Genomic DNA, 13,279 nt, shown 5'->3' on the forward strand with positions numbered 1-13,279 from the left:
AATTTTAACTTCAAAAATCTACTTTAGTCAAGTTATCGGATTTTGTTTTCCAAAGTGTAGTAACAAATCTAATCGCTTAGAGTGATAGATTTCTCTGTATATGCAATTTGTTTAATCGGCTAAGGCAACCAATTTGGGTAGAACATGCAAACTGTTTAGTGGATGGGCACCACGACAAAACCAAACAATTATATATAGATACTCAACTGGAACGATATGCAATAAAACAAGCATGCCACTTTGGAGGTTAGGAGCTAGAATGTAAAACAAATTAGCAACAGTCATCTAGATAAGAATGATCAGTGTTGTTACCATTTGCAAATTGTTCCAATGAGAATCATCAGCCAAAAGCACCTCCTGTTCTCATCCGAACCTATGCCAGTTTCAAATGACAACCGTAAACCTTTTAATTTTGCATAGACACGCCAAATTTTCTTCAGGCATGTGAACTTTGAATGGTAAACGCCCTAGGCATACTACTTGCCACAGATAGAATTTAGGTATGCAGCCAAATTCATCCAATTTAGCTCCGATGTAACGTTTGGGTTCCACTCCCCACTCTTTCTTTAGTCATGTAGGTCATACAAAAAAGCAGCTCCATGTTTTCATCCCAATGAGCTTTTGGAATGTTGTGGTCTCGAGACATCTAAGAATTACACATCATAGTTAGCTTATCAGCAGTCTGACGATTATGACTCGTGACACCAACATTGATAACATTGAGTGGATAGTTGAAAATACATGTAGCCAATAAAGTATATTAGAGTAAATTGCATATGGGAAGAAAAGGATGAGTTGTTCACATACAACAAAAAACACAGTTTGGCCCAAAAAGGAATGGCCATGGAGATGGGACAAACCACTTACTCTAAAGTAGTTATCTAGGGACTAAATGTAGTCGTTCGAGTCCGTTACAGAGTGGATAGAAGTCTTAGAATTACGGGCAGGAGTAGTTGGGTCAGGGAAACGATTTTCTATGTTTATTGGGCATTTACCGGTCTAGACAGATTCCCCAATAGCAGTTCATGACAGGGAAGACCTGGATGAGAGACTATATACAATTTTGAATATAGCCATGTACCCTGGTGTCATCACAGTCGTCTTCACTTGAAAAGGAGAAAGCAGAGAGATTTCAGCTTTCCTAATTTGCCTAGGAAAACTAAGATTTATGAGGCCTAAAATAAATGTTGGAGTTTCTACTGCCGCATGAAAAATGAGGAAGCAAAGAGATTTATGAGGCCTAATTTGCCCAGAAAAAATTTCTGGAGCATGAAAGAACACCTCATTCCCTAAAGGGAGAGGGAAAATAGGGCAAACTCATAAGCAGTGTAGTAACTTGGCGGAATAGGGAAATGGTTGACTAACGTTAATGGCAAATCAGAGAAAGCTGAACCTCGCATAAACTGCATCATCACTGAAGCGTTTGTAGACCTATTTGCCCTTTTGCATGTCAAAGGAAAAATTGGAATTTGCTAATATAAGATTCAAGTAGCTAATGGCCAAATAGCATGCATTCAAATTGGATGCTTGGGAGCAAGATGCGTCGGATTGCAGTTATTTAAGTGTCGACTGGCACGTTGCTGTCACATTCATAAATGTGCAATTCATTAACAATCTGGCAGCCCATATAAGGGGGCAATAGCAGGAGGCTAGAGAGATTGGATATATAGCAGCCATAGATTTGTGACGAAAATGGGCACTGGACACAAGACCTCTTTTTCACTACCCTTCAAACCAATGGTTCTTTTCTATGATGTGCATAGTATGAGGACCCGAATTTTTATTTTTTATTTTATTTTATTTTGCTGGTTTATCTAATTATTTATTTATTCTTTTGCTCCAATTAATTTATTTCATTCATTTTAATTGCATTTGCATACTACATTGCCTCATTTTATATTTTTAATCACTTTGCTTTTTATATTTATATTTTTTCCATCACCCGATTAGTGAAAATTAGAGAAAACACGTTTTTCGAGGCAATCTTCGATCTGAGAGTGCAGTGATCTTGGAGAATTAAGGATGATCAATTATAAATTAAAAAAAATTAATTGAGAGATTAGAAGTAAATGAGTTGAATTAAACTCAATTAGGAGCATTAATGGGCTACTATTCACTTGCTGACTTTTGCACCAAAAGTAGCTTTCTGTCATTTCTTCCTTTTCATCAAGTCACTTCACACAAAAGCTCACAAAACCCTCTCTCTTCTCCCTCCCTTGGCCGAGCTCTTCATCTTCCATTTTGTCAAGAAAGTTGCAATTTTTCTTCTCCATTTTTGCTCTAAAAACTTGCTCCAACCTAGCTCATACTCTTGGATCATCCTCAAGGTTAGTAGGAGACTTGGAGGAGGAGAGATTCTTGGTGGTTTAGAGATTAATTTCTTGTGATTTTGCTTACTACTTGATACGAACCCAACCGTGCTTGGTGAACTCGTATTCCAACAAGCAGGATCTAGACAAGCGACTCCAGGGTTTGAACGTGCAGAACCCTAAACCCCTTTAGAAGCCCTTGGATGAGAACTAAGAATGATTCTTAACCCTCAAGAAGTGATTAAAGGAACTTATGGTGTAGGTAGAAGAACGCCACAATCAAGGAGGTACTTGATTGATAAATTCGATCGAATAACTTAAGAAAACTCTCAAGTATTCAAAAGAAACTCTCCTGGAAAAGAGAAGGTAAGAAACTCACGAATTTTTATTGATTCAAAAACTGATTTTGAAGGTCTCTTGCCTTGGCTATATATAGCCATACACTTGACAACCTAAATTGAATTGGATTCACTTAACTAGACCTAAAGTGATTTTGAAAACCCTAACTCGGCTAGGTTAGGCCTTTGGGCCAATTCTACTAATTAAATCTACTAACTAATGTTCGGTCAAGACAAGGTTATTTGTTGGCCGACTTTATTAACAAGAATAAATAACGAAAATAGTGACTAAATAAATAAACTCGGTCTTCGAAGCAACTAGCCTTCACTTGACTCTTCAACTTGGAGTAAGGTGTATATTTTTGAGTCTTCATTTTCCAAGCCTTCAATTATTTTCAAATCATCCCCAACTCTCTCTTGGATGGTGCATACAAGAGCTTGAAGGGATTCGTGCATCTTCTTGGCATGAGCTCTTGCTTCATGTGAAACTTGAGCATGCGAAATCCTTCATGGATTAGAGTAAGGGAGGATCCAGATCATATCTCGAAATCCTTCATGGACTAGAGTAGGGGAGGATCCGGATCATATCATTCCTCTCCTCTTGAAAGCGATTTGTCCACAAATCGATGGTGCGCTTATATGATAGCAATGTTGGAAATAGATGAATGACTACGAGCTATATTGCATGTCGTTTGGCCAGCCTTATGATGCTTTTGAACAAAGACATTCTCGAAGACAAGAAACATCTTGTATAAAGCTTGTGAAAATTCCAGATTCCACTCCAAAGCTCTCTAATCAGCCTTTTGTCATGAATGGTCGAATTTGGACCTGCACAATAAATCACACAATTAACATTTATGGGTATAAAATCACTTGACAACTTACCATTCACATTCATAAGATAAGGATTTTCATAATGATGCTCAATCAGGTTAGAAAAGTCCCGAATATGATTGTGCAAAGTTACAAAATTCATTGCAAGTTATTGTTGGTATGGCCTATCTTGCACAAATGGAGCAAGATCGAGATAGGCAGCTTTTGTACCTTTAATTTAAAGAATAAAATCAGGTTGTAAGGAATCAGAATTTGGAACAATGAGGAAAGAATTATCATCAACGAAATAAGAAGGAAATTTATAACAAGTTTCAAGTGTAGAAACTCCCTTTGAAACTTCATCATTCCTCCCAACAAGCAAATCAGACTCATGGTTGAAGTTGAACATTAATGGATGACAAAGAGATACAACACTTAAGATGCAAACTCCATGAAAAGTTTGATATTCACCATTGGATTTAGGAATAGAACATGCCAAGATCAACTCAATTTTTCCTTACTTAACCTGCATAAAAGTAGAAACACTAAACAAAGTAGAGTTAAGATCGTTAGAAAAAACATATGATCTCACATCTTTTCTCACAATCAGCTCACTCTTAGAATTTTTAATCTCTTTCTCATACTCAATAGCTGACTTTTTTCTCTCATTATTCTCAACCTCTTTCTCCGTTTCAACTCCCTCAAATTTTATCTCATTAGTCACAATTGCCTCATCTAACTCTTTTTTCATGCTATAGCGCTCATGTTCACTTTTCATGTATGCTAGATCAATATAAAGTTGGTCATAAATAAGTGATACAAGTGCAGAACGACGACCATTAAATAAGAAAGAATACTTATTAATATGTCCATCATATTTAACTTCTCGCCTCAACATCCACGCTTTACCTAGCAATACATGTATCACTTGAATTGGGACTACATCACACAACACCTCATCCATGTACTTGTCAATTTGAATAGGTACAAGTGTGTCTTAGTAACCCAAACATCACCATGAGCACTCGACAACTTATACGGTTGAAAATAATCAATGGTTGGAAGATTTAATTTGTTAACCATGATAGCGCTTGCAAGATTGACTTCACAACTCCTATCAATGGCCAAGCTGCAGGTTTTATCTTTGACACTACAAAGAGTATAAAACCAACCATTCAACTGAGATTTGACGATGTCCAACTGCTCATCTACACTACGTAATGCCACTTCTTTGACTCCCTTAGGATCAGGAAGAAGATGTTGTAAGCTAACTTTTAAATACCTCGTATTCGCCATGATGTATGAGGAAACCTGCAAAAAAATTAGTGAAACAAAAGATATTTTCCTCACCACACAAGCTCACGTGTTTACACTCGTCACTTGTGTATCACTCAAGTGTTTAAAACACTCTAATGTTCTCACCACTTACTTCTCAAATCCCTTGATTGCTTCCTTTGAAGAAATCAGAAATTTCCTCCAAGTAGTTCAACCAAACTTCACTCAAGTTTTTCCAAAATGTGGCGTATGAATAGCTGGAATTTTAGGACTGAATAATGACTCAAAAGGCAGTAAAGACATGAGTAAGAATATGCTGGAATGTTTCTGATTTATTCCGCAAAGAGTGACTCAAGTGTTTGTGAGAGTTTGGCTTTGAAAAGGACTCTAACAAGTTAAGTGTCGACTGGATTGTTTAGACTCTTTATGGACACTCCTAATACAAATAACAATATGCAAACTGACCCAAAGACACCAATTTAGCAAACTAGACAGAATGCTAATGTTGACTACAATTAAAACACGATGGCAGAATTTTTTTTTGGATCCTAGAGTGACTCTATCGAAGGAAGGACTCTTGTTATTGCCGGAATTTTGGTTCGTTGTTTTCTTTTTTTGTTTTGGGCAAGTTGTTTATGGAGTTTTGGTATTTTTGGGATGCCCAAGTGGTGTGGTTTCCAACCCTTGAAGATCAGCTAATTCGGTTTGCAAGTGGTGTTGCAACTGACTTAGGAGAAAAATGCAACAATGGGTGGCAGCTGTTTTAGGAAGAAAGGGTTTAGGAAGGTTGTTTGGGCTGATGTGGAAAGATCAAGGTGTTTTAGGAAGGTTTGGATTTGGTTTCTTGGTTTTCTTGGCTGACTTCAATTCCAATAGCCTTAGGATTAGAAGTGGATCAAAATTGGGACTTGTTTTCCAAGTAAGAAACTAGAGCCGATGCTTTCTTCCTTTTTTTTTGTTTCTTTCTTTTCTTTTTCTCCTTGGCGGCTTTCTAATTTAGTTCCCAAGAACTCAAATTCAGTCCCAACAAATTGAATTTTCGGATCAAGGTTCAAGATTGCCAAGAAAATATAAGTTTTCTTCCCAAGTTTTCAAGAAACCCTCAATGTGCAATCAAGAATTACCAAATCAGTTTTGGCTGATCCAAGAACTTCAAGATTTTCGATCAAGAAGCTCAAGAACTACCCAGATTATGTTTTGGTAATCAAGTTTTGCAAGAAACAACACTAATATGCAAGGTTTAAAGGCAAAACAGGTTCGATAGCCCCCAAGAGGGAAATTGCAGCAACTTGACTCAAGACAATGACTCGCCCTCTTTTTTTTGACACTTTCGCTGGGTTGTTTGCACAACCAAAGTGACACAATAGGCACAATGAATAGTCTATAATCTGGACAAATATCAGTAGCAAAATAATGACTAGAACTGGACAGATTGTACACAAGACAATATACACGATAAGGAGCAAGGAAGAACCCTAGCCGTTGGATTTTTTTTTTGACTCGATTATGTCCAAGACTCAACACACGACACTAGGACGCAAAGAATCACAATAGCAACAAAAGACACAATACGTACAACAAAGGAAGAATTGCGGACAGTAACAAAACAAGAACAGATCGGCAACAACAAGACACAATACGGACAGCAAAATAAGACAAGAAATTGACGACACAATTTTTTTGTTTTTCGTTTGACATAAGACTAGAAGTGAAACAACAAAATATGACTTAAACACGAAAAGGAAAGGTAGGATATAACCTGAAAGTTGTTAACTAGCTTTGATTACCAGATGATACGAACCTAACTGTGCTTGGCGAACTCATATTCCAACAAGCAGGATCTAGACAAGGGACTCCAAGGTTTGAAAGTGCAGAACCCTAAACCCCTTTAGATGCCCTTGGATGAGAACTAAGAATGATTCTTAACCCTCAAGAAGTGATTAAAGGAACTTATGGTGTAAGTAGAAGAACGCCACAATCAAGGAGCTACTTGATTGATAAGTTCGGTTGAATAACTTAAGAAAACTCTCAAGTATTCAAAAGAAACTCTCTTAGAAAGGAGAAGGTGAGAAACTCACGAATTTTTATTGATTCAAAAACTGATTTTGAAGGTCTCTTGCCTTGGCTATATATAACCATACACTTGACAACCTAAATTGAATTGGATTCACTTAACTAGATCTAAAGTGATTTGGAAAACCCTAACTCGGCTAGGTTAGGCCTTTGGTGATAGGAATAACACCAACCTTGTGATGCAACCCATACAGAAAGGCTTGGATCTAGAAGGAAGAGATTCACGTTGAAAACGACGAACGCAACGGATCACCTAAACCCGGTATTTGTAGAAGACGCCACAATCTAGCGCGGTCCTAGATTTATAAGTCAATTGAATACCTAAGATATAAATTTAAGATATTCAAGGTGCTTCAATGAAGTTTTGAGAGAACTCTCAATGTAATTTTATTAATCATCAAAAGCTGAATGTAAACAATGACTTAAGGCTATTTGTAGCCGTGACTAAGGCCTAACAAAGCTTGGAAAACATGAAGGAAATTCAGCCAAACCCCCGAACCAGCTCAGCGTAGGGACTAACTACATGGCTCACTAAAATGCTATTGACCCTAAGGCCCACATGGTCTAACCCATTGACCCAAGGACTAACATGACTAAGGTCCAAACCACAAGGTAGTTGGACCTCTTTATTACCCTCCACTAAACTAACAATGGCCATGGACCCCTTAGCCGACTCATGGGCTTCTAATCTTCAGTGATGGCAGAAACTAGGACAACAAGCCTATCTTCGTTGAGGCCCTCGATGGCCTTTGGCTCTCCACTCAACTCTCAGGCCGCACGAACCAATGTTTATAGTGTCTCGTTCAATCTCTTCACGTGAGTTCGTGTCATAGGCCCCAATGGCACCTTCACTTGCTTTACTTGAATAGCTCCCTCGACCTCCTCATCATTTGGGCTGATTCTACTAATTAAATCTACTAACTAATGTTCGGCCAACACAAGGTTATTTGTTGGCCAACTTTATTAACAAGAATAAATAACGAAAACAGTGACTAAATAACTAAATTGCCCTCGGTCTTCGAAGCAACTAGCCTTCACTTGACTCTTCACCTTGGAGTAAGGTGTATATTGTTGAGTCTTCATTCTTCAAGCCTTCAATAATCTTCAAATCATCCCTAACTCTTTCTTGGAAGGAGCATACAAGAGCTTGAAGGGATTCGCGCATCTTCTTGGCACGAGCTCTTGCTTCATGTGAAACTTGAGCATGCGAAATCCTTCATGGACTAGAGTAGGGGAGGATCTGGACCATATCACTACTCTTGGAGGAAAGGTAACACTCAAATCTCTCATTTTTCTTCCATTTTTAGGTTAGTTTTAGTTAATTTTAGCTAGATAAGCTTGGGTTGTTGATGGGTTCCATGAATCTTGACTTTAGGTGGAAGCCTTGAGGAAGGTTCTTAGGTAGTGTCCTTGAGGATTTCTTGTTTGCTTGGTTGTTGTTTTAGTGGTTTCTAGCTTGGTTTTCGTATGAGATTTGGAGGAAAAATTTGAAGGGAAAAAGGAGCAAGGCTATCCGATTTTTGCTGGTTCATCTCTCTTGTTTTAATTTCGAATTTTGTGGTTATATTGATGCCAAATGCTTGCTACATGTTGAGTTATGTGTGTGTAAATTATCTCCCAAAAAATCATTCCATTTGAATGAGTTAAAGTTAAGTTAAAGTGAGAGAATCAAACCTGAAAATTTCTAATCAATGCAGCAATCCAGTGAACACTCAACAGCCCATAATTTTTTGTACAGGAATCAAAATCAAGTTTCGTTTCCGCCATATGAAACTAGACTTCAAGGCTTTCTAACAGTATAAAATGCACCTGCTAGTTCATTTTCTATGAGTCACAGTGAACCGGCAAAATTGGTCGTTTTCCCTCATTGTTTTAACCAAGAAACAAGCACAGCTGCAGTTTGTAACTCGTTTTCACTCATCTTACAAAATCAATTTAAAGACAGTTTCTTCTAATGATTTTTAGCATTTTGAATCTAGTTTTCAACTCCATAAACCATGCTAATGATGGACTTGTGTAACCTTAGTTATGACTTGATTTAAAAACTATGTCGGGCGTTTCAAAACTAGAATTCCGTGTACCAGGTTTCAAAAATCAGCTTTTGTAACTTGGTATAGAAAAATCCAATTAAGTTCTTTTTATTGTTTTGAAATTAGATATGGAGTTCTTTTAGTGGTATAAATTTCAAAGGCTAGTTCGATTCCTATGAATTTTGCTAAATTTTCAAAGTTCACTGAAATTCAAAACTGTTTTACCCTGCTCTTACTGAAACAGTGATTTGAAGCTAAGATTTGACTGAATTTGGAATTGAATCTGGAAAAAGCGTCCTCTTGAGGGTTTTAGTTCATTGAGTCTATATTCCAACGGTATAAGATTTGTAAATTTTGGACTTATAAAACTCAAGTTATGATTTTTCAAAGAAGAAGGTTGCCAAAACAAAATTTTTCCTTGCAAAGTGACAAAAACTCCAAAGTGACTTGGAAACATTTTCTAAGTTTCGAGCATAACTTTCTTGGTTATTTGCACTTCATTTCATACTTGAAAACTGAATTTTACCCCCTAGTCGTATGCTCTTGGTTTCTATGAAAATGAACCATAAAATGGAGCGTTTTAACTAGAGTAAATCTTGAGGAATTTCACTAGTTTCATATTTACAATTTGGAATTTTTAACTTCAATATTTACTATGAAATGAGTAGCGTTTTGATGGATTTTGACTCTATAAGATTTGAAAACGTGAACGTACCTTTATATTCTAAAACTTGGACATAGGATTAGAAGTTTTAAAATATGAAAATTATTTTTTCTTTTCTCGATTTTCATGCCAAAAATTAAGTATGGAACTTTTCTTTTGGAATCGAGATTTCTTGCCACGACTTGATTTGAAAGCGACTTTTGAGTTCTTCTTGAGTATTGCTTCAATGATTAAGAAAGAAAATATCTTTAACTCAACTTGGACTTGTGGTTTTGAGTGTGGATAGCAAGAGAATTTTTTTTTCTTATTAGCCTTGATCGAGTACCTAGCTAATCGTGATTATGCATGTCTCAGGTGATCACGTGGACGCCGAGGAGTTTGTCTGACCTGTTGCTTTTGTTCTTTCTTTGCCCTTGACTTTTGGTGAGTGTTAAGTGCATATTTCATGTTATTATGATTGAAATGATACATGTACAAGTGCTATATGATTCGTGAACTTGCCGAGGCGAGGGTGTATTTTATCGCCCCCGTTCTCTCCCTCTTGATTAATTGATACTTGTTACATGAATATTTGTGACTTGTACTATACTTGAACATGCTTTTGACTCGTGAGCACTGAGCGGCAGTATTTACCACACCATATTCGGGTAGGGATGTCTCTAATCCCGACTCAGTGCTATGATCGATTCTAAGTCGATTGGAGTATTGTCTCATCGACCAATTGTACTTGTGGAACCCATTGGCTAATCTTGTAACTTGAGCTGGCAAGAGTTTAGTCGAGAAGTTTGGTGAATCTTGGAAAAATTTATAGTTTAATCTTTTGAGATCTCGCTTGGCATACTCGAATAATATTGCCACCTCATGCTTGTTTGGTTCCGAATCCGAGAGGGTATTATGATGGATGGAAGAAGTAAGTGGAGTTCTACGGTCATGTTGCAACTTGAGTTGATGGAGCTCTCGAAAGATTTTGTTGCCTAATCCTTCTAGGACACGACCCCAATAAAATCAATCCACCTACTTCACCTATTATCAAGCAAGACAAGCTATTTAAAATTGATTCCACAAAAGGAATTAAAACATGGACATATATGTTTTATTTATGGATTGCTCTCAGGGATACCAATAGGCCTGTTTGCTTTATATATTCTGTATTTATACATATATGTCATCATGGGTTATATCGTCTGATCTGTTAATGGCAGTTCAACTGCGATCCACTTACTTGCTCTTCTTATTTATGTTTATTATTTTTCTGATTTAGGGGCTAATTCCTCATCCCGTCTAATGCTCAAGAAAAAGAAACAGCAGGAAAACATATTATTAAACTAACCGATCCATGGGAAAGATCTAAATTTGTGAATCTACACTAGTAATATCATAATAATTCAGAACTTTCTGCTTATAATTATTCCCATGTTATTGTCCAACCTAACCCTTCTCTGAACAATGAAAGACAATCATGAATTTATGTATGACCTGAATTCGTGTCGTCAAAACTTGGAGTCAACCTCAGATGGCTTGAATCGGTCGAGACGTGGAAATAGATCCTGCAAGCTCCTGTATCCTTCTGCTTGTGTTTTATTTTTTATTTGTGCACTTAAATGAAATTTCATGTTAAGCCACTTTTAAGTGTGATATTTGATTTTATTTATACTACTTGCTTGTTTGATTTTCTTGGCCTCACTGAGCGTTAGCTCACCCCAAATTGTTATTTCTTAACAGGTTTTGGAGGTGGAAGTGGGAGACTCTAGACTACCGATTTTTGGTTGAAACTAATAAATCCTTTGTATGATATTGGAGACATTTGAAGTGTAAATTTTGTTATACTTAGATTTTTGGATTGTAATTATAAATGGTAGCCTTAGAAGAATGTGGCTTGTATATTTGAAATATTTCTTAATTTTAAATCCATGGTTGACTTGTGGTTCTCTATTAAATTAAAATGAGTGTGTGAGTCTTGATGAAAGTTGGGTAGGCGCCCCGCTAATACCCTGGGATTCGCTCTAGGGAGAGGTAAGGGCATCACAGTTGGTATCAGAGCGCTAGATTTGAAATACCTGGAATAGTGTTAGAAGTTCTTAGTCATGAACTTTTGGTCATAAAAATCCATGATAAATCTTAAATTAAATCTTTGAATGGCACTAGTGATTTCAAGGAGCTAACCTTTAGTTTTATGGATTATTTGTAGGATATGGGCAGTGGTAGCGACAGTGATAGAATCGAGGGATCGCTCCCAGTGATTCGATTTTGAATGGTTAGAGATGGGCCCCCCCTTCGGTACTCACCTGCCAAACTGGTTAGGACGTGCCCGTGCCACGAGAGGTTCTCTTACCTTAACTACGTAGTGTTAGGGGTAGTTGAGGAGAGTAGACAGTTGACCCATGACCTCAGGGTAGCACGAGCTGAGAGGAATGAGATAAAGGCCACTATGGAGGTCCAAACTGCCAAAATTCAGGAGTTGGAGGTTAGAGTTCTTGAGGAGCGTCAGAGGGCTGACGCCTCTCACGCTCAGCTCCAAAAGTTATCAAAATGTTCTTCAAAGGCAGCTATATGTAGAGAAATTTCTGGCAAGAAACAAAGTGTTAAATTATGTCTTAAACCCATAAACAAGGTAGACATAAGTAGTAAAACTTCTTTTTCAGCTGTCTTGGGCTGTTTCCACCGATATTCTTGAAGGAAAGATTGGTCAAAAAACTTGTGTGAACAGAACAAAAGTTGGCAAGCCGAAAGTAACGATCCGAGGGCTAGATCCGAGCTCGGATCACTCAAAGTAGCCCCTCGAATCGCATTTTTCTTCATTTTTATTTTCACTATTTATTGGGATCCGAGCCCTGCTACAGTGGATCCGAGTTCGGATCCTCTGTCTCGGATCCACTTCTCTAGAAGATCAGACGAGGGCTCGGATCAAAATGAATCAGGGCTCGGATTGCTCTATTTTTTATCTAATTTCAACTGATATTTTCTCGATGTTAGAAACTGAATTAGCTTTTGTGTAAAACATGAAAGTTGTACTCCTTTGAGTTAGCTTTCCGATACATCAAGAATCACCTAATTTAGAGCTCTGTGGTCCAAGAAATAACCAAAATACCCTTAACTGGTTAGAACCTTATTTCAACTTTTGACCATGAAATTGCACTTCAGTATTTCGACTTTTTGACTATGAAAACAACTGAACTGGACTTCAATGTCTTCATACCAAGTGTAGATCTATCTCTTGGCTTCAAAATGTATAAGAATCACCTCAATTTGATCATTGTAACTCAAGATATAGCTGAAATACCACAAGATGTCAAAGCTATGAAACTCCTTTTCTTTAGAACTTGATTGCATTCCATCTCTTGCACTTCATATTCTCTTTTTATCACTTCAAACCATCATCAATCATCTAATTCTCTTATGAATTTATGCCATTTGATGATTGAATCATTAAATCTATAAAAACATGAAGTTTTCACCATAAAAATCCATAGAAATGCAATTTTTACCATTTAAACCACAAAATGCATATTTTTACTAGAATTTTAATTAATTAGCTATAAAAGTTGTTAAAACGCACTAAAACTAAATAATAAAACATACTTAAACCACTCAAAATATGCACTTATCAAACTCCTCCACACTTGAATCATTGCTTGTCCTCAAGCAATCAACACATCTCCAACAATAATGATTCAAGAGGTGAAACACTATATGCACTTTTTCAAATTAAATTTCTCATAACTTGGTAAACAATCATTATGCACTTGTTCAATTTACACTAAATACTTATAATATCAA

The sequence above is a fragment of the Coffea arabica genome, chromosome 4c (assembly GCF_036785885.1).
Source record: "Coffea arabica cultivar ET-39 chromosome 4c, Coffea Arabica ET-39 HiFi, whole genome shotgun sequence".
Classification (NCBI taxonomy): Eukaryota; Viridiplantae; Streptophyta; class Magnoliopsida; order Gentianales; family Rubiaceae; genus Coffea; species Coffea arabica.